Source organism: Bos indicus x Bos taurus, chromosome 1 (genome assembly GCF_003369695.1).
Source record: "Bos indicus x Bos taurus breed Angus x Brahman F1 hybrid chromosome 1, Bos_hybrid_MaternalHap_v2.0, whole genome shotgun sequence".
NCBI classification, from domain to species: Eukaryota; Metazoa; Chordata; class Mammalia; order Artiodactyla; family Bovidae; genus Bos; species Bos indicus x Bos taurus.
The window spans coordinates 117,771,249-117,792,727 of NC_040076.1; the positions used below are offsets into that span (position 1 = coordinate 117,771,249).

Here is a 21,479-nt window from a genome sequence, read left to right on the forward strand (position 1 = left end):
ATATTTCCCTTGTAAGATATATGATTGAAAAACATTTTCACCAATTCCCTGGGTTTTCTTTTCACTCTTCATAGTGTCCTTTGATGCACAAGTTCTTAACCAGGGACTTCCCTGGTGGTACAGTGGTTAAGACTCCACACTTTCAAAGCAAGAGGGTGTGGATTCAATCCCTGGTTGGGGAACAAGGCCCCACATGCCAGGCAGCACAGCCAAAAGAGTAATAACACTAATAATTTAATTTTGAGGAACCAACCCTTAATTCTGTTAATTTTCTCTTGGCCTTCTGAATTTGAGTACCTTGGCGGCTACATGTGATTATCCATATGGCTTAAGAGCACAGATGCCAGTTATTCATCAAATGCTATTCTGATAATTGCAAAATTTAAAACTTCCCCAAGCAGCAGAATAAATCCTAACCTCACATTTAAATTTGTGACAATACCATGCAACTCATCTATAAAAAATTCATTATAAACTTTTTACATTCTAAATGTTACAGATGGAGATGCATTTAGTAAGTGTTTAAGACCAACATTACTCTCAGGAATTTGCTTTTCAAATAACCTTTAACTCTGAAGATGACATATCTGACATCAACTGGCTCAGTGCCAAAAAACACTCATAAAACAGCTAACCATCTCCATAAGAATGACTTTGAATAAGCTCATATTCCATTGGTTCTCAAACTATTCTTGCGTATCACTAGGATTTCAAAAACTTGACTAAAATAACCCACTGCTAAAATAATGGTAATCTTTTCCTAACTTGAAAAATGATTTACTAGGTAGTAATTTCAATTTATTTTTCTCCAAAAATGTATCTTATACTTCAAAACCACATCAAAAGAGTATGTACTATAGAAAGCACTAACAGAAAAAAATGTGAAACAGCTAGTTAACTATTTTACTGTAAAATTTACAATAGCCAAATCACATTTTAGTAAAGACTTGTAAAAAAATTTTAAAACCCAATGTGCTCGTCATGTTGTTTACCTATATATCATACTATAAAATTTCCTCCAGACCAGTGTTCTCAATTCATACAAGTGAATATATCAATAACTTCATAATATGACTTCTAAGAGTTCAACTGAGAACTACTGAACATATCTACAGAAATGGTTGAGACACTATCACGAGCAAAAGTGTTACAATGGGGGAAAAAATGACATCAGGGCTTAACTTTTTAAGCAAAAATAAGATACTCAATAGTTCTTTGCAGAGGAGCTGAAGGTTGCCCGGCTAATTCCTTTTAACATGAAGTCATCTAAACTAAAAGCAAGCCTCACCTAAGATTTTTTACTTTTACTGTTAATCAATGCAAGCTTTTTTCAGATTCCATGACAAATTGATTTTTCAAACAAATGAAACAAACCAAAACTTTAAGAGGTAGGCAAACAGGTTTCTCCCTCTGGGACTCATACAAACTATTCCCGTTGTTTAGTGTGTACCATGATCCCCAAACCAGACAAGGACAACACGTATATGCAAAAAAAGTTATAGGCCAATAGACAGGTAGATAAAACACAGATACAAAATCCTCTACAATATTTCAGCAAACTGAATGCAGCAACATTTAAAAACATATTCAAACCATATTGATTAAAACCATAATGAAGTGGAATTTATTTCAGGGAACAAAGAATGGTTCAACATCTACAAATTAATGCAATTACATGATATTAATAAATGAAAGATAAAAGTCATTTGATCATTTCAACAGATACAGAAAAAGCATTTGACAAGATTCAAAACTCATTTACATAAAAACTCAATAAAATAGGGGTAGAAGGAATGTATTTCAACATAACAGAGGTTATAAAAAACAAATCCACAATTAACATCACACTCAACAGCAAAAAATTCCTGAAAGCTATACCTCTAAGATGAGGAATCAGACAAAATGCCCACTTTTGCCACTCTTATTCAACATAGTACTGGAAGTCCTAGCCAGAGCAATTAGGCAAGAAAAAGAAATAAAAGGCATCCAAACTGGAAAGGAAGAAGTAAAACCATCACTATTTGCAGATGACATGAACACAGGATATGAAGCAACATCTTTCCAAAGAAGACACACAGATGACGAAAAGGCATATGAAAAGACGATCAACGTCACTAATTATCAGGGAAATGCAAATCAAAACCACAATGAGATAACACCTCACACCCATCAGAATGACTATTATCAAAAAGGCAAGCAATAATAAGTGTTAGTGAAGACGTGGAGAAAAGTGAACCCTCAAACACTGTTACTGGGAATGTAAATTGATGCAGTCATTTTATGGAAATAATATGGAAAATAATATGGAGAGGCCTCAAAAAATTAAGAGAACTACCATATGATCCAGCTACACTTTTGGATATTTATCCAAAGAATATGAAAACACTAATTCAAAAAGATATATGCACCCCTATGTTCACTGCAGCATTATTTATAATAACCAAGATATGAAACAACCTAAATGCCTAGCAACACATGGATAAAAAAGATTTGGTAAGCATACAGAATACTGCTCAGCCATTAAAAAAAAATGAAGTCTTACCACTTACAACAAGACACATGGACCTTGAGGATATTATGTAAGTGAAATAAGTCAGATGGAGAAAGAGAAGTACTATATGATTTCACGCGATGTGGATTGTAACTAACTAACTAAAGGAACAAACCAAATGAAGATAAAACAAATGCACATTACGGAGAACCGATCAGTAGTTACCAGAGTGGAAAGGGGCTGAGGAAAGACAAAATGGGAAAATGGGTCAAATGAAGGTGACAGATGAAAACCACACTTTCAGTGGTGAGCATCCTGCAGTATGTACAGAGATCGAAAAATGATGTAAGCATGAACTATAATGTAAGCATAATCCAATGTTACCTCAATTTAAAAATACATCGACAGAATATAATCAAGGATACTATTAAGTGGCAAAAAGTCAGGTCCTGTTCTTCCTCCAATCTATTACCTCCCTTGTCCTTATACAGACATAAGCAGTGAGTTATCCTTTTGGATAATAAACTTTATTGAGCATTATGCATTAAAGTAGAATTAAATTTTTGCATGGGCATATAATGTAGTTCCCTACAATAAGGAAAACAAATCACAGCTGTATGACTAATACAGATGAATTTCATAAGAATAACCCTGAGCAAAGGAAGTAAGTCACAAAAAGGCGAACACTATGATTCTACTCACATGAAGTTCTTTAAAAGACAAAACAGAAGATATTCTGTATAGATTCATATTTAAGAGGTAAAAAGGGAAAGAAAAATGAGGACATTATCATCATAAAAATCAAGATTGTGATACCTTGAGGGCAAGAAAGTAAGGAAGCGGGTGTGACCAAGAAATAGATGCTTCTGGGATGCCAGCAATAGTCCACACCTCAACCTGGGCTGTGATGAGATGGGAATTTGCATTAATTGTTCTTGAAGCCATATACAAATGTTTTATGCATTTTCTTCTATGATATCAAATTTTTTTTTTTTTTTTTTTGGCCACGCAATGCTGTAAGTGGGATCCTAGTTCCTCAATCAGGGATAAAACCATGCCCCTCACATTGGAAGTTCGCAGTCTTAACCACTGGACCACCAGGGAAATCTCCCTCTATTTTTAAAAGGAAAAAAAGCAAAAATAAAGCAGCTTGCCTTTAAAACAAGACTGTTTTGCTTTGTTTTTCTGACGACATGGAAATATTATGAAAGCTAGCAAGCAGAAGCCTATCAAGATCACACATACCGAATCAACAAACAACAAGCAACTACTAAAAACCAGACATGTTCAACCCAGAGTTGTTATCTTCTCATTCAGTGGATGTGAGATGGGATCTAGTAATGTGTCTATCGGAGAAGGCAATGGCACCCCACTCCAGCACTCTTGCCTGGAAAATCCCATGGATGGAGGAGCCTGGTGGGCCGCAGTCCATGGGGTTGCACAGAGTCGGACACGACTGAGCGACTTCACTTTCACTTTTCACTTTCATGCATTGGAGAAGGAAATGGCAACCCACTCCAGTGTTCTTGCCTGGAGAATCCCAGGGATGGGGGAGCCTGGTGGGCTGCCGTCTATGGGGTCGCACAGAGTCGGACACGACTGAAGCAACTTGGCAATGTGTCTATAGTACATATCATCCAGGGGCTTGTGGTAAAAATAAATATTCCCAGGTCCCTCCCCAGAGATTTAGACAGAAGACTTATAATTTTACTTCTTAAAAACGTCCCCTAGTGAATCCACATGATCAAGCCAAATCTGAAAAACACTGTTCTCAACTATAGATTGGCAAGTACTATAGCAAGTCATTATTTATAAACTTCTTGTAACTCAAAGAGGAGTGGGGTAGAGGGTCAAATTAGAGCAAGAAAAAGGAGAGAGAAAGGAAGGAAGGAAGAGAAAGAAGGCAGGGAGGGAAGTAGGAACGTAAACAAAAAATAAACTTATTTCTCTTCAATACCACCGCTGTCACCAGTGCCAGTGCCAACCCCAGCAACAAGCCACGCAGCAAACAAGAAAGACAATCGACAATGAATTGCTTTCATAACATTAGACTCTTAAGCATCATTTGGAGAAACATTCTAGAAAATTATGGTTTTCCAGGGTATCAAATCAGGCCCAGCAGAGACTTCCCTGGTGGTCCAGTGGTTAAGACTGTGAGCTTCCAGTGCTCAGACTCCATGCACCCTGGTCAGGGAACTAAGAGTTCACATGCTACAGCTAAAGATCCCACACGCTGCAACTAAAACTGAAGATCTCAAATGCCACAACCAAGACCGGGCACAGCCAAATAAATATTAAAAAATATTTAAAAATATATGCATCAATACTTCATGCCTAGTGTATCTACACTTCAAAATATCAATCTTCTGAATCAAATTTTTTTTATGATGCTTCACACAAATATCAGTATCACCACTATACACAGATCAGTAGAAAACTTACTAATTTTGACATAAACGCTCTGCTAAGTATTTGATATAAATGTTTTTCCATCTAATCCTCAGAACAACCTTGTCAAGTAAAACAAAAACACTGCAGGGAAAAGTAACTTGCAGTTTCATTCCAGTTTCCTATTTTAGGGGACTCAATTTCTAAGTGTAAATACTAGAATAAATGAACCAATTCTCATATCCATTATTCCCACTCTACCCTTTTCCTTTAATTTATGCATAATTTCTGAACAAAAAGCTGAGCATGCCCAATGCCCCATACATTGTTTGGGGCATGAAATTTATCCTACTAAATCAATGGTGTAAGAGTACGGGGTGCCAGATCAAGGCGTCCTATTCCCACTGATGATAACAACTGCTTCTTAAAATATCACTTCAAGACTCAGTTCTTGGCTTCTTTTCTGTATTACTGTTAAAAATATTTCATGTTTACATTAATAAGATGCATAAATACTATGAAATAAAACAACCTGTTAACATGTATGTGTAAACTTTGGGTGGTGGGACTCTCATGATTTTATTTTACATTTACCTGCACATTTCAACATAAACTTTCTAAAGTTTATTTCATTTTACATAACATATACCAAACAAAAACATTAAGTTCAGTATGGCAATGGTTTCACTGTTATACAAATACGTCAAAGCTAATAAAAGCATAAGCTTTAAATATGTATTATTTGCCAGTTGTAAGTCAATAAAGCCATTTGTAATGTTTTAAAGAAACAAAAATGTTTTAAAGAAAAATAATTATAAATTCTGATGGGAAAAATAAGGCTGAGGGAAGAGTACCCAAAAAGACTAAACCTGGGAGAAGGGTCCCCTCCTCAAACCCGGAGCTTTTCACTGGCGAAGGTACGGTTGCAGCACACGGATAACAGAGGATATCACCAGACTGTGCAAAGCAGAGCTGGTCCAACACTGCCAGACAAGCAGGAAACCACTCTCTGGAGCGCAGGTGTCATGAGGCTGCTGAGCAAGTGTGCAGAGGTAATCAGGACACTGCTACACGCACAAGACCTGGAATGCATAGTACTCATGTGAAGAGAACTGCAGGAAACAGTTCCCTGGGTAAAAGCAAGCCAAGGTTGGTGCACAGGCATGCAGACGGAGTCTGCCTGCACAAGGCCTGACGTACATGGTGTCCACTTTAGAAGGGCCATGGCAAGGCAGGTCTGGACCGGGACTGCAGGACCAGTGAGGGCCTGTTTACTCTGGGCATGTGGCTGAGGCAGAGCACAGATGTCCCCAGGGAATGGGAGAGGGGAACAGGATACACACAGCTCTGGAGGAAACTAGGAAAGGAACACTAGGAAACTAAGAAGGAAAAAAATCCCTTCCCCTCCAGCATCCTGACCCCTGTAGCACCTAGTAAAGCTTAACATCATGCTCTTTGTAAAGGAGAAATGGTTAGAGTGCAGTCCACTACTGCAGAGCAGGTACTGAAGGGTGAATCTGGAGCAGAAAGAAAATGAATTGATAATTTACACAGTTATCTTTCTGCTCTTAACAGTATTTAAGTGAGACAGTGCTTCTCTCACTCAGTAACAGGGAAAAAAGAAAGCGAGTACATGGCCATGAGTGTTCATCATGGCCATTGGTGCAGAATCTGAAAGAGCACCCACAGTCTTTGATGTATCACTTATTTTTAAAAGTCACACAAATTTCTTATTCTAGTCTAGGTTATTATCCATGTATGTTTTAAAACAAAATGTTTTAAATTATGCAACAACTGATTGTTATGCTTATCAGCTTCTAGGGGTTGCCCACGTTCCTTCGCTCAGGTGACCCATGCCCCATCTTCAAAGCCAGCAATGGTATATCGATTCCTTCTCATATCACTTCATTCCAAACTCCTCCTCTGCCACTTTCAGGAAATCTTGTGATTACACTGGGCCTATGTGAATAACCCCCAGCTTCCCTGGTGGCTCAGTGGGAAGAATTCACCTCCAAATGCAAGAGACACAGGTTTGATCCCTGGGTCGGGAAGATCCCCTGCAGAAGGAAATGGCAACCCAGTCCAGTGTTCTTGCCTGGAAAATCCCATGGATAGTGGAACCTGGCGGGCTACAGCTGATGGCATTGCAAAAGTCAGATATGACTTAGCGACTAACCAACAAAAATCAAATTATGTTTGAGCATGTCTCTGTTTCCTGGCACAAGATTTTCTTGTCCCATCTTGCACTTTCCTTGCTGTAGCCCCCAAATCAGTCATTTCTCAAACATATCCTTGTTTGTAGGAATCTTACACTAAAGTTTCTGGTGAGTACAGAATATGAGGTTAACAAATTACTCTCAAATGATTAAGGAAGGAAAGAAAAGGTTCCTGTACTGTTCTAGAAACGAGATCATTTCAAAATTAAAATATACACATACATATTTTACATTAATCAACACAATTTCTTCCAAAGCTCAAAACAAATTATTTTAGGCTTGTCTAAATACTAGCAGTACAGATGAATGAAAATTTACCAGCTATAAAAATCACTGTGATTCCTCTCAGAACCTGACAAACTGAACTCAGCTTTTGAAGTTGGAACTGCAAAGACTATGAGGAGAGCTGTAAAATACAGATCAAAGTTCTCCGCCTGGTAAATCCACCATTTACTGATTTAAGTTAAGGCCACTGTAATCAGCTTCTAATCCTTATACATTATTCATTATATTGTTATCTAATAAAATGTTTATGGTTTTTTCTAATATTAAAAATAATGCTCAGTAGAAGATATGAAGAAAATACTGATTACCCAAAGGTTAACATTCACAGATGACAGGAGCATTCGTCCTCATGTGCTGCGGTTCATCCTCCCAGGTCCCTACACACCCTCGCTCTCCAACCTTTCAGCTCTCCTTCCTCACCACCACCCAGCCAACCTAACATATTACGGCACAACAGCAAGAGCCCTGTGATGGATACACTACTTAATCAGACACCACAATTTCTTAAACGTCTACTCCCTTATTCTGTATCGCCCACACCATTCACATGGGCTCTACTTCTCTGATCCAACCACTACTAGCAGGTTTTTTTCCAATCCATATTTTATTATCATTTTTATACTTATTGTATGACTTGTATGCTTTTTTATTAAAGTTGTATCATTTTCCCTTGTTATTAAAACTCTTCATAAACATTTTGTTAATAGCTGCTGAATGTTACATTATATGGCTAAATCATGACTTTCTCTAACTATCCCTCAACTGTTTAATATTAAGTTGAATTTACCTATTGCAATTATAAATAATTCCATGATAAATATAAATCTCTTTCCATATTTCAGACTGTTTCCTTAGTATAGATTTCTAAATGTGGAATCAATATGCCAAGGAAACAATCTAAAACTTTATATATGTAGCCAAATTGCTTTCCAAAGAGAATATTCCTATTAATATTTATAATTCCAAATAAATGTACATTTCAAACACTGATTTTCCTTTTCTCATCTTTGTTGGTGTTAGATAATAAGTTACATATGCTGTAAATGATTTTTTAAATGCCTGGCTATGTACTTAATATGCATTATTTCTTTTAATAATCCAAACAGTATCAATAGATGGTGGAAGGTCTTACTATCTTTCCACAAATATAGGCAACTGAGAATTAGATACATAACTTTAAGTGCTTATAGCAGTGCTGAGGATATAGCAAGCACATTAAAAGTATTCACTTTCTTAAGTAACTTGCCCAGCGATGCTTATCTCTTAAATAATGGTGCTACGATTCAAATACAGGTGAATATCATGAAATGCCAGCCCTTTCAGACCATCTGATTACTGTATAAATTTGCACTTATTTAATTATGTGTGAGACTGAAATTGTTCATATGAAATTTGAACAGATGAAATTGTGCATAATGAAATTTTAAGGCTAAATATTTGAAACCCTCTTTCAAGGAAAACTAAGAAAGGTAAACTAATGTATATAAATGATCATTTACATATTCAAATCAGCTACCATTTCAAGGGCTTCCCTGGTGGCTCAGTGGTAAAGAATTCACCTGCAACATAGGAGATGCAGGTTCAATCCCCGGGTCAGGAAGATCCACTGGAGAAGAAAGTGGCAACCCACTCCTGTTTTCTTGCCTGTATACTGAATACTCCTGTATTTCCACGGATAGAGGGGCTAGTGGGCTACAGTCCATGGGCTCGCAAGAAAAATCAGACACAACGCAGTGGCTAAACAACAACAACCATTCCAACCTTATTTTTATTATTCATGGATTTCTGAATTAGATTTAAAGATAAATATGGTTTATCCCTAAGGCTTTCTCCATAACATCAGAATTCAGTTGCAAAAAAATTAACTTTAAAAATAAATATCCCCACCTTTCTCCAAGCTTAAAGAAAATAAAATATTCTTATCTATATTATAATGACCAAGGGTATGTAATCTGATACCAGGAATGCAAAAGTGTAAGTAGATAATCATTCAACACTATGCTAAAAGGACATCCCATACTATTAATATTCACAATAATCATACATCATTGAGATTAAAATTCTTTAGTGTTCCACTTCCCACTTTCTTATTTACCTATGTGATCCAGTTTATAAAGTTAAAAAAGAAGGTAAATGACCATTAAAAGAAATTAATGCTACACACAAAAATTAGTCATGCTTCTATATATCAGCAATGAATAATCCAAAAGAAAACAATTGTATTTATAAAGGTATCTGAAAGAATAAAATACCCAGGAATAAATTTAATAAGGAAGTGAAAGACTTGTACACAGAAAACCACAAAACATTGCTGAATGAAATCAATATATGGATTGATAATCATATCAATATATGGATAACCATATCCAAAATAAATGGAAAGATAACCCGTGTACTATAAGACTAAATATTGTTGAGGCATTCCCTAGTGGCCCAGTGGCTAGGATTCCAGGCTTTTACTGCTGTGGTCCACATTCTATCCCTGGTGAGGGAACTGAGACCCTGCAAGCCACATGGTGTGACCAAAAAAAAAAAGACTACATATTGCTAAGATGGCGATACTACCCAAACCAATCTACAGATTTAATACATTCCTTATCAAAATTCCAACAGCCTTTTTAACGCAGACATGGTTAAGTCAATCGTCAAATTCATATGAAACCACAAGGGGCCCTGAATAGTTCAAAGTAAATTTGAAAAAGAAGTACAAAGCTAGAGGACTCACACGTCCCAATTTTAAAATCTTACTATAAAGCCATAATCAAAACAATGTGGCATGGGCATAAGGATAGACATATAGACCAAAGGAACAGAATTGAGAGTCCAAAAATAAATCCATAGTTCTATGGCCTAAAAGATTGGCAATAAAGGTGCCAAGATCATTCAACAAGGAAATAACACTTTCTTCAACAAGTGGTACTGGAACAACTGGATAGTCACATGCAAAACAATGAAGCTGTAACCCTAAATTCACAATATGCAAAATTTAACTCAAAATAATTAATGACCTAAATGTAAGAGCAAAAATGATAAAACTCGTAGAAGAAAATAAAGGAGTAAATCTCCATGATCTTGGATTCCACAATGGATTCTTAAATATGACACCAAAAGTATAAGAAACAAAATAAATTGAGCTTGATCAAAATTTAAAACTTTCATGCATCAAAGGATATTAATGAGAAAATGAAAAGCCCACAAAATGGAAGAAAATACTTGCAAATCATACATCTGATAGGATCTAGTATTCAGAATACATAAAACATAACAATAACAAAAAAACAAAGAATGCAACTAATACATGGGCAAAAAATTAGAATAGACATTTCTCCAAAGAAGACACACAAATGGCCAAACAAGCACATAAAAAGATGCTCACCATCATCAGTCCTTAGGGAAATGTGAATCAAAACCACAGTGAGATACTGCCTCACATTCACACAGAGAGCAATCAGTTCAGTTCAGTCACTCAGTCCTGTCCGACTCTCTGCGACCACACGGACTGCAGCACCCCAGGCCTCCCTGTCCATCACCAACTCCCGGAGTTTACCCAAACTCATGTCCATTACTTGATGATGCCATCCAACCATCTCATCCTCTGTTGTCCCCTTCTCCTCCTGCCTTCAATCTTTCCCAACATCAGGGTCTTTTCAAATGAGTCAGCTCTTCGTATCAGGTGGCCAAATTATTGGTGGTTCAGCTTCAACATCAGTCCTTCCAATGAACACTCAGAACTGATCTCCTTTAGGATGGAGTGGTTGGATCTTCTTGCAGTCCAAGGGACTCGTAAGAGTCTTCTCCAACACCTCAGTTAAAAAGCATCAATTCTTCAGTGCTCAGCTTTCTTTACAGTCCAACTCTCACATCCATACAAGACTATTGGAAAAAGCATAGCCTTGATGAGACGGACCTTTGTTGGCAAAGTAATGTCTCTGCTTTTCAATATGCTATCTAGGTTGGTCATAACTTTCCTTCCAAGGAGTAAGTGTCTTTTAATTTCATGGCTGCAGTCCCCATCTGCAGTGATTTTGGAGCCCAAAAAAATAAAGTCTGACACTGTGTCCACTGTTTCCCCCTCTATTTGCCATGAAGTGATGGGACCGGATGCCATGATCTTCGTTTTCTGAATGTTGAGTTTGAAGCCAACTTTCTCACTCTTCTCTTTCACTTTCATCAAGAGGCTCTTTAGTTCTTCTTCACTTTCTGCCATAAATAAGGGTGATGTCATCTGCATATCTGAGGTTATTGATATTTCTTCCAGCAATCTTGATTCCAGCTGTGCTTCATCCAGCCCAGTGTTTCTCATGATGTACTCTGCATATAAGTTAAATAAGCAGGGTGACAATATACAGCCTTGACGTACTCCTTTCCCAATTTGGAACCAGTCTGTTGTTCCATGTCCAGTTCTAACTGTTGCTTCCTGACCTGCATACAGATTTCTCAAGAGGCAGGTCAGGTGGTCTGGTATTCCCATCTCTTTCAGAATTTTCCACAGTTTATTGTGATCCACACAGTCAAAGGCTTTGGCATAGTCAATAAAACAGAAATAGATGTTCTTCTGGAATTCTCTTGCTTTTTCCATGATCCAGAGGATGTTGGCAATTTGATCTCTGGTTCCTCTGCCTTTTCTAAAACCAGCTTGAACATCAGGAAGTTCACAGTTCACGTATTGCTGAAGCCTGGCTTGGAGAATTTTGAGCTTGCTCAAAATTGTGTGAGATGAGTACAACTGTGCAGCAGTTTGAGCATTCTTTGGCATTACCTTTCTTAGGGACTGGAATGAAAACTGACCTTTTCCAGTCCTGTGGCCACTGCTGAGTTTTCCAAATTTACTGGCATGTCAAGTGCAGCACTTTCACAGCATCATCTTTTAGGATTTGAAATAGCTCAACTGGAATTCCATCACCTCCACTAGCTTTGCTCGCAGTGATGCCTCCTAAGGCCCACTTGACTTCACATTCCAGGATGTCTGGCTCTAGGCGAGAGGTCACACCATTGTGATTATCTGGGTTGTGAAGATCTTTTTTGTACAGTTCTTCTGTGTATTCTTGCCACCTCTTCTTAATATCTTCTGCTTCTGTTAGGTCCATACCATTTCTGTCCTTTATTGAGCCCATCTGTGCATGAAATGTTCCCCTTGGTGTCTCTAATTTTCTTGAAGAGATCTCTAGTCTTTCCCATTCTATTGTTTTCCTCTATTTCTTTGCATTTATCGCTGAGGAAGGCTTTCTTATCTCTCCTTGCTATTCTTTGGAACTCTGCATTCAAATGGGTAGCAATAGCACTAATTTTTTTTTTTAACTGGGAAAGAACAAGTGTTGATGACAATGAAGAGAAACTGGAACCCTCATACGTTGCTGGTAGGAATGTAAAATGGTTCAGTCACTGTGGAAAATAGTTTAGCAAGACCTCAAAAGGCTAAACATAGGATCACCAGATGATCCAGCAATTCCATTCCTTACATATACCCAGAAAAAATGAAAACTAGTTCTCAAACTGTTGTAAATGAATGTTCATAGCAACAATATCCACAATAGTCAACAGATGCAAAGAACCCAAATGTCCTTCAACAGATGCTGTATATATACAATAAAATAATTAAGCTGTAAAAAGGAAAGATTCATACATACAGCAATGTAGCTTGCAACAACCTTGCAGAACCTTGAAAACATTATGCTAAGTGAAAGAAGCCAGACACTAAACCATACATATTGTATGGTTCTATTTATATAAGATTTCCAGAATAAATGAGATCTCCAGTAAATCCATAGAGACAGCAAACTGGTGCTGCCAGGGGCTGGTGGCAGCAGAGAATGGGTACAAGGTTTTAACTTCTAGTGATAAAAATGTTAGATAGAGAGTGGTGGTTGCACAACACTGTGATTTACTAAGTACCACCCAATTATTAACTTTAAAATTGTTAATTTTATGTTGTATGAACTTCACCTCAAAAAATGTTAAGCGATTAGTATTTATAATACTTGTTATATAAATGTATAACTTACAAGCACAGTGTTTTTTTGAAGGTCAAATATGTAAATTACAAGGACAGTGATTAGACAAATTATTCTTCAATGAGGTGTTTTACACCTAAGCAAAGCAGAAATTCAACTCCTACTATCTTATGACTTGATTTAGAAATATTTACCTATCATCAGGTGGGATTATTTTTCCCTGAAGATACATTCCCTCTAAAAGTTTAACTGGATATCCTGATCATTAGAAAATGAGCCCAAACTACAGTCATATTCAATCTAACTTTGACAAAATTTTCTAGCCCCTTAGAAATAACCCTAAGTCAAATTCTTACCTGACCAGAAGCTCTCTCATTTCAATAAGCAGAATACCTTTAATTTTCAGCTGTCTTCTCAATTTACATTAATGTGGCTATGGACATAAATAAGTTTTAATGTCTGAATATTTTAAGGTTACTGATACCCTAAAACCACACAATTAACATTGTTCCTCAGCATAAAAGACAGAGTTCCTCAAATAGGATTTATACCACTGAAATAACTGGAAGCAAAATAAATATCTTCCCCATGGATCATTCTCTTAAAAGGAATATAAAAATAGATATAAAGATGCCTGATCACATTACTCCCTGCCTAAAATTCCTTAATAGATTAAACAACTTTTAGAATAAAGTTGAAAACTATAAAGTTCATGAACTGCTCCAGTTTTGTCCCTTGCCATTCCTCCTCAGTCTCCTCTAACCTCTAACTGTCTGAACTTTCTCTTCTCTCAGACTCTCCTTATGTGCCTTCTCTGAGCCACCTCGGTATAATGAAACATTTAATTTGTTCATCACTCCTTGAAGTTAGGGACTATGTGGTTTCAGATTTGAGATACTTAGCACCTAGCACAGTAATCAAAGGCCGTTTTAAAACTAAAGTATGAACAACTAGTAACATCCTTTACTGGGGTCTAAAATATTATGGCTTATTTTTCCTTCATAATGGCAAGAGGGGAAACTACATGTTAGGCTATATTTTGCCTTGCTTTTTAAAATTACAATGTAGTCTTCTTAGGAAATAACATCAAATAGGTAGCATTAGTTTTGCAGACATCCTTTTTAAACATCTAGTTTGTTAACTAAAAGCATAAATTCAGTCTGATTATTATTCAATGGAGTTCATGATTGGCTCTGTTTTATCAATATTAGTAAAGTGAAATGATAGAAGACATTTTGTAAGTCTTAAAAGCAGACTTTTTTAAGTGGAAAATTCAAAGTGCTTCATTTTACAAGTGAGGAAATGAACTGAGAGGTCAAGTTATTTATGCAAAGTCACCAAGCTACTTATTGGGCAAGTTGGGGAACACCCACATACCCAAATTCTTTTAATGGTGATGCTTTCAGCTACAATATAACTGAAAAAAATTTCACTTCAATCACTTCAAAAATTTCCACTTCAATCTCATAGGCAATGCATAAGCCAGGCAATGCAATTCACAGCACAATTGTCTTTCTTCAATCTAGTGAGCACATGGGTCCCTTAATATTTGTTACACTCAACTGATTCCTCTCTCTTTAAGATCCGGCCCTTGCCTTAACACAACTTCCTTCTCCCCATCATAAATATTTAATGAGTACCTACATTTGCTGAGTATTAAATACATTAAAGTCATTTCATTAGGAAAAGGGGAAATGGGGAGACATGCATGAGTCAGAATGATGCAGTCCCTTCCTTTAAAGTGCTCTACAAAATTAGTTACAATCTGCTACAGTACTCGTACTTTATCTGTTCAGAATCATGACTTTATATTAAACACAGAATACAAGAAAAATCTAATTACTTTCAACTATTAAAATTAACCTTATTTTAAAATAAGCTCCATGAGGACAAGGATTTTTTATTTTTAAATTTATTTTTGGTTCACTAACATACTCCCCATGCCTAGAACACCACCTGATATAAAAAATACCTCAATATTTGTTGAGTGAATGATTGTGATAGAAAAATTCATAAGTAGTGGAGTCCAAGTAATGTTTCCACCAATGGAGTAACAGATCATGCAAACCTTCCTTGTCTTAATGCTTATGCCTAATGACCAATTTTTTATTTGATTGGCCAGCTACTTGGGCCTTGCATTACAGGAAACTGAAAACAGTTCAGAGATCAGTAAATTACTATACTGCTTAATTTAGTATCATGCCACTACCTAACTGCACCAAACTCTAGAAAATCTGCCAAGAAAGGAAACCACAGGCCATTCTACTTAGATCTGAGCCCTTTTTGAAGTATGCTGCTGCTGCTGCTGCTAAGTCACTTCAGTCGTGTCCCACTCTGTGCGACCCCATAGAAGGCAGCCCACCAGGCTCCTCCATCCCTGGGATTCTCCAGGCAAGAATACTGGAGTGGGTTGCCATTTCCTTCTCCAATGCGTGCATGCATGTTAAGTCGCTTCAGTCGTGTCTGACTCTGTCTGACTCTGTGCGACCCCATGGACAGCAGCCCACCAGTCTCCTCCGTCCACAGGATTCTCCAGGCAAGAATACTGGAGTGGGTTGCCACTTCCTTCTCCATTTTTGACGTGTAAAGGGCCTCTAGGCGTGTTTCTTCCTTGCAACAGGACAGAACTGGTGTTATCATCATCTTACAAAATAAGGAAACTGAAGCCAGAGAATGGGTTCAAAAATTCACAGAATTGCTAGACTTCCTACCACACCAGGCAGCCTTCTCCTCTCATCCTCTGAGCTGCTTCTCCCACAGTCTCAGCTTAAGTAGAATACAATCTCTCTAGATTCCCTCTTCATTGCTGACCCATAACAAGCACATAGATTCTCTGATTTTAAAGGTTTTGCTATTAATCAATTCAGGGTAACAAAGAGGGGATGACACAAAATAAGAAATCTGGAGATGTTACAATGCAACATACAACACGTGTGTATAAGTGTCTGGTACTATATAAAAATCACAGCATCTTTCCAAATTATTAATGTGAGAATCCCTAGTCTTCAATTTACTGGCTCTCTTTTGAAATAATAAATGAGAGCCTTGCTAATTTTCCAAAAATTTCCCTCCCCACTACCTTACCCCTATCGTCCCAGGACGCATAAAAACATTACAGGGGAAAAGAGTAGGTAGAACTCTATCTAAAGTGAGAAATCTGCATTTCTGAGGGTCTTCTGGAGTCACATCCCTCCTGTGAAACTGACCCACAGGGGGACTGTGGCTTTAGACAACTTCCTCACAAAGTGAGCAACTGGTCTCTTCTCTTTTTATGAAGTACACAGAGCTCCCATGTTCCATTTTACATTTCCAAACATCTGAACTAATCCTCAGCTCCAAAGCCAAAGACTGTATCATGAATTCTTCTCCTAAATCCCCTTACACCATCAACATCTGTTCATCATAATACGCTCCCCCAAAATAAGGCCCATACTTCTGTGGATTCCCAGGGTCACTTAACATTCTCAACCCAAACCCTTCACAACAACCCCACCATTATCACTTCCTGCCTCAACCACTGTTATTAAACTCCGGGGTATTCCTACCTCCAGGCTTCCATTCCTTCGCTGGACTTTGTTCCAGACTAGTATCTATAAAGAGGGATTCTTCCTCTTTATAGAATCAAGTACAAAATCCTTAACCTGGCTCCTTTAAGGATTCCTGTAAACTCTATCCATCTATCTTTATACCAGCCTGTTCCTTAAACATACTACCTTGACAAATGTTCTCTGCTTTCCTACTTCTATACCTTTGCTTCAGCAGTGTCCTTAGGTGAAATTCTTTCTTCTATCGGCCTCCAGTTGCTAACAATCTTTCAAATGGCCACATCCTCAATATGAAAGGAAAAGGCTGAGGCATATGATTTATTGAACACATTCTCTGTCTAGAACTTTACAAATTATCCTTACCCCACAAAAACATAATGGCTTAATAATATATTTTTGAGGAAGGAGCTGAGGAAACCAAGGATCAAAAGAGCTTACCCAAAGTCATCCAAATTAGCAAGAATCCAAAATAACTCCTCAGCATTTTTTATTTTTTAATAAAACATTATACAAGACAGGCTTTACAATCAGAATGCCTAGATTCAAATTTCAGTTACTCCACTAACAACCTGTGTGAACTCAGAAAGTTATGTATTTTCGATGCCTTCATTTCCCTATCTATAAAAAGAGAATCACAAATATTAAGTGCTTAGAATTGTCTGCCTGTAGTAAACAATGTTAGCTATTACGACTGTGATTGTTATCTATGTACTATAATACATAAACTGACAATACTGATTATACGTTCTCATTGTTCCTAAATTAGCTTTTATGTAATGTAAAAGGATTATGAAAACTAGCATTTTTGATAAATGCTCAATAAATATTTGTAGAATACATGAATTTTGAAACAATGATTATCCACCATGACCTAATTAAAAGAAATGTCTATTAATTCTATTTCTTCTTTTGAAAAAACTAACAATCCTTAGTTCTTCCCTTTTTTATGTCATGTGAAATTACCATATGCAATGCCATATGGCAGTAATATGTCAAATGGTACAAAACACTACTTTGATCCAAACTCATTTTGACTTCTGCTAAACATTCCCAGATTTCAAAATGTCCAAAACCACACCTTTTACTTAAACATCAACCATTTTTAGGTCATACCAACATGAAATAAGCACACCATGATATTTGACCATGCTATTTCACATATCTTTATGGCAAAAACTGTAAAACATAAAATGCCTTCCTATCCAATTTTGTTCAAAGACACAAACCTATCATACCCTTAGTCTTGCCCTTACTTTGCTAAAATTAGTGCCTAGAAAACTTTTGATAAATCTATGTTACTCTGGGATGCAGAAAAACATCAAAGGAAGGGTGATGAATGCCGTAACAGTTAGGCCCCTGCAAAATGCCTACAAGAAATGAGCTTTAAACAAGGATAGATGAGAACTTACTCCCAATCCTTCAATATTAAACGCTGCAAATTAACATTTTTGTCCACATCATTTACTGTTATACACGGAGACACGAAGCTTGCTGGCTTCAAACAAAGGCAGGGGTAAAAAATATATATTATTAAAACAGTAGTTGTCATTCCTTACAGAGAGAATTAACTGCGCTTCTAGCCAACATTTCCAAAAAATAACAACAACAAAAACAACTACTTTGAGGCTTAACTATGTAACAGACATATTTTATATCAATTAATTCTTATAATTCTTCCCTTATTCACAAATCATGTCACAGAATTAGTAAATGGCAGAGCTGAAGGCTGAACCCAGTCTGACTCCCAAATTTGGGATCCAGTGTTTTGCCACAATCCACAATAATACGGTATACATTTACATCTTCCTCTTCACATTCATACATTTTTTAAAACCTGAAACAAAAGCTTCATGAAATAATATTTACTCTTACTCTATAGGATGTCCTATGCTATTTGTTTTTTTCTAACATTAATGTCAATGCACTAAATTGATTTCAAAATTCCCATGAGCCCTGCACTACACTTGTTACTGTCGTTGAGTCTCACCTGACTCGTTGGGACCCCATGGACTGTAGCCCGCCAGGCTCCTCTGTCCACGGGATTTCCCAGGCAAGAATACTGGAGTGGGTTGCCATTCCCTCCTCCAGGGGATCTTCCCCATCCAGGGATCGAACCCGCGACTCCTTCACTGGCAGGAGGATTCTTTACCACTGAGTCACCAGAGACGCCCACTACATTTCTTATCTACTATTTAAAGTTCTTTTAAACTGCTACCATAGAGTTGGGGAACTAAGATCCCACATGCTGTTCAATCAAAAGTACAAAAACAAACAAAAAACCTGCTACTACTGCCCAGTTTTGTTACTCCAAAATGAAGCTAATCTCATAGACCCATTAAAATGTATCCCTAAAAAGATTAAATCCTTGAAAGCCCTTCCTTAAACCCTGAATTGATGTATCTCTAACTAGAACTCTCCGACAGCACACCCATCTTATTTATTTACATTGTATCAAATACTGCAGATGTTCTCCTTGGAGAACAACAGATCATTGTGGAAAGGAATGCATGAGTTTTCCCTGTTCCTGCAGCATCACTGAGGAACACTTGTCAGGCTAGTTTGGGGTAACAACAAAGAACCTAAGCAGCTGCCCACGGTGCTGAAACTGAAGATTAAACGATGGTTTTGGAAATCTACTATTGCCAAATTAGGACAAAATAGAGGAATTTACCCAAAAGCTGACAGAGAACACTCAGTGACTGCCACCAAATATGCATGAGTGCTTCTGGGATCGCTTGGCTTCGGTGCTTGCCCTCTCCCTCTCTGAGATAAAGTCCTGTCATCAGTGCGGGTCAACTCAATAAGCGTCCCGGCAGAGCTGCCAACTTTAGGGGGCAGGGACGTGGTTATCTGTCCCTAGCAGAATCACATCCCACCTTCTATCGAGCTTCCGGGGTGGGGGTGGGGGTGGCAGGAAGGTTAGAAAGAAAAGAGGCGACTGCCCTCTTTTTTTGCCAAAGATTAAAGCCTTCCCACAACTAAATTCAAGTGACTTCGCCCGGGGACGCCCGGAAAGAGACGACTTCCAGACAGCTTCCCAGGCTCAAGACACCTCAAGAGCGGAATGCAAGAAGCAAAACAGATAACCCAACAACTTTAGATACACACAAACTCATGGCGCAGGAATGCATGGGAGACTCGGCCTCTGAGCGCAGGGTTTTTTATTTTATCTTCTACAAAACAAAACAAAACTAAACTAATTTCCTCCGCACCCAACCTGAGGAGCAGCCAAGAGCACGGCGGCGGGGCCGCCTCGGAGCTTCAGGGCGGGCGAGGGGGTGTGTTCTCCCCTGCAGGCCCCACGGGGGGGAAACCTGCAGTCCGGCCGTCGAGACGCAGGAGAGGCTCTTACCTGGAAGCTGACCTTGCAACACAAACAGGCAACCAGCCGCGTCGCTGCAGAAGTCTCTACCCCGACTTCATGACTGAATCTCCGCACCGACCCCCACAGCCTAGAGTCAGAGCGCGTACGACAACACCGAAGGCGAGGCGGAAGTCCCGCCCCTTGCTCCTCATTGGCCCACACCCGAAGGTAGAGGAAAGCCATTGGGCCATAGAACTGCCCGCTAAGGCTCCTTCCCACTCTCTCGCCGAGTCTAGTTGCTTGCTCGGGTCCAGCTCGGAGAGATGCCTAGTGCGCGGAGTCGCGTTCTTGGCCTCGTGACCGTTCCTCTCTGGAATGAAAGGGCAGGACAGGGTGGGGCTGGCTTGCGGAGCGAGGCAGAAGGATCTACTTTTGGCGGGGAAAGGGGTAGCATGGCCGAGGGGATTGGCTATGGAATCCTCCCGCGTCCCCGCAGGAGTGGAGGCCGTGGGTCAGGAGGGGATCGGACCGAGCGGCCAGAGCTGGCTGGCCTAGTCCGTTCGGGCTGTTTGGGCCGAAGGAGCCCGAGACCCAGCTGGCGGGCTCCCCCCTGGGCGGGCCTGCTCTGGAGCCATCGGGACTCTTTCCTGTGCCGCACTCACCGGACCAGTGGAGGAGGCGAGGAAGAGGCCTTATCCCTTCTGCACCACGTCCAGGCCGAGATCTAGAAAGATGGAACCAAGGCCAGCGCCTTAGAGTCCCGGTCGCCTTGTTAGAGGAGCAAGCTGCCCTTGGGCTGAACACTAGTCCCCCGATGCCAGAGTGGAAACCGTGCTGACGTCTGCGCTTTGGGTCTGACACGCGCCATCCCCGAGACTCAACAAAAGTCAAACCGTGTGATTAAACCCTAGGTCAGCCTTTTAAAACCCTTCTTTCCTTTAATGAACAACAACAACAACAACAACAAAAATGTTGCCTTCTGATAAGACTTCCTTGCCCCAAGTACTCCGGTTTTAAACCAAGCTACTTTTAACTTGAATTATCCGGATTGAAACATCCAACATCCACGCTGATGAGCCGGTTAACAACTAGACACTGTAAAGAGGTTAACTGCAAGGGCTTACTGCAACGATTGCAACGAGTTATGATCTAGAATGCCAGGGATTCTGGCTCTGCTTCTGCTTCAAAATAAGGCGCCTCTAAGAGCCAGTGACAGTCTTCACTTCCTTCAACCTCACTTTTAGAAAAAGGAGAGCCGAGAGGGAGTTATGCCCTGGAGCACCTGCAGAATACCCTTGG

General features: G+C 38.8%; 1 protein-coding gene across 1 annotated transcript in view; it reads right to left on the bottom strand.

Moving 5' to 3' along the window:
* The window catches only part of RNF13 (ring finger protein 13), a 127,278-nt gene extending 106,908 nt beyond the window's left edge, over positions 1–20,370 (bottom strand). The window contains exon 1 of the mRNA XM_027543651.1: positions 20,229–20,370. The gene's annotated coding sequence lies outside the window, so the exon portion shown is untranslated. The remainder of the gene's footprint in view (positions 1–20,228) is intronic.
* Positions 20,371–21,479: the final 1,109 nt, after the last annotated feature.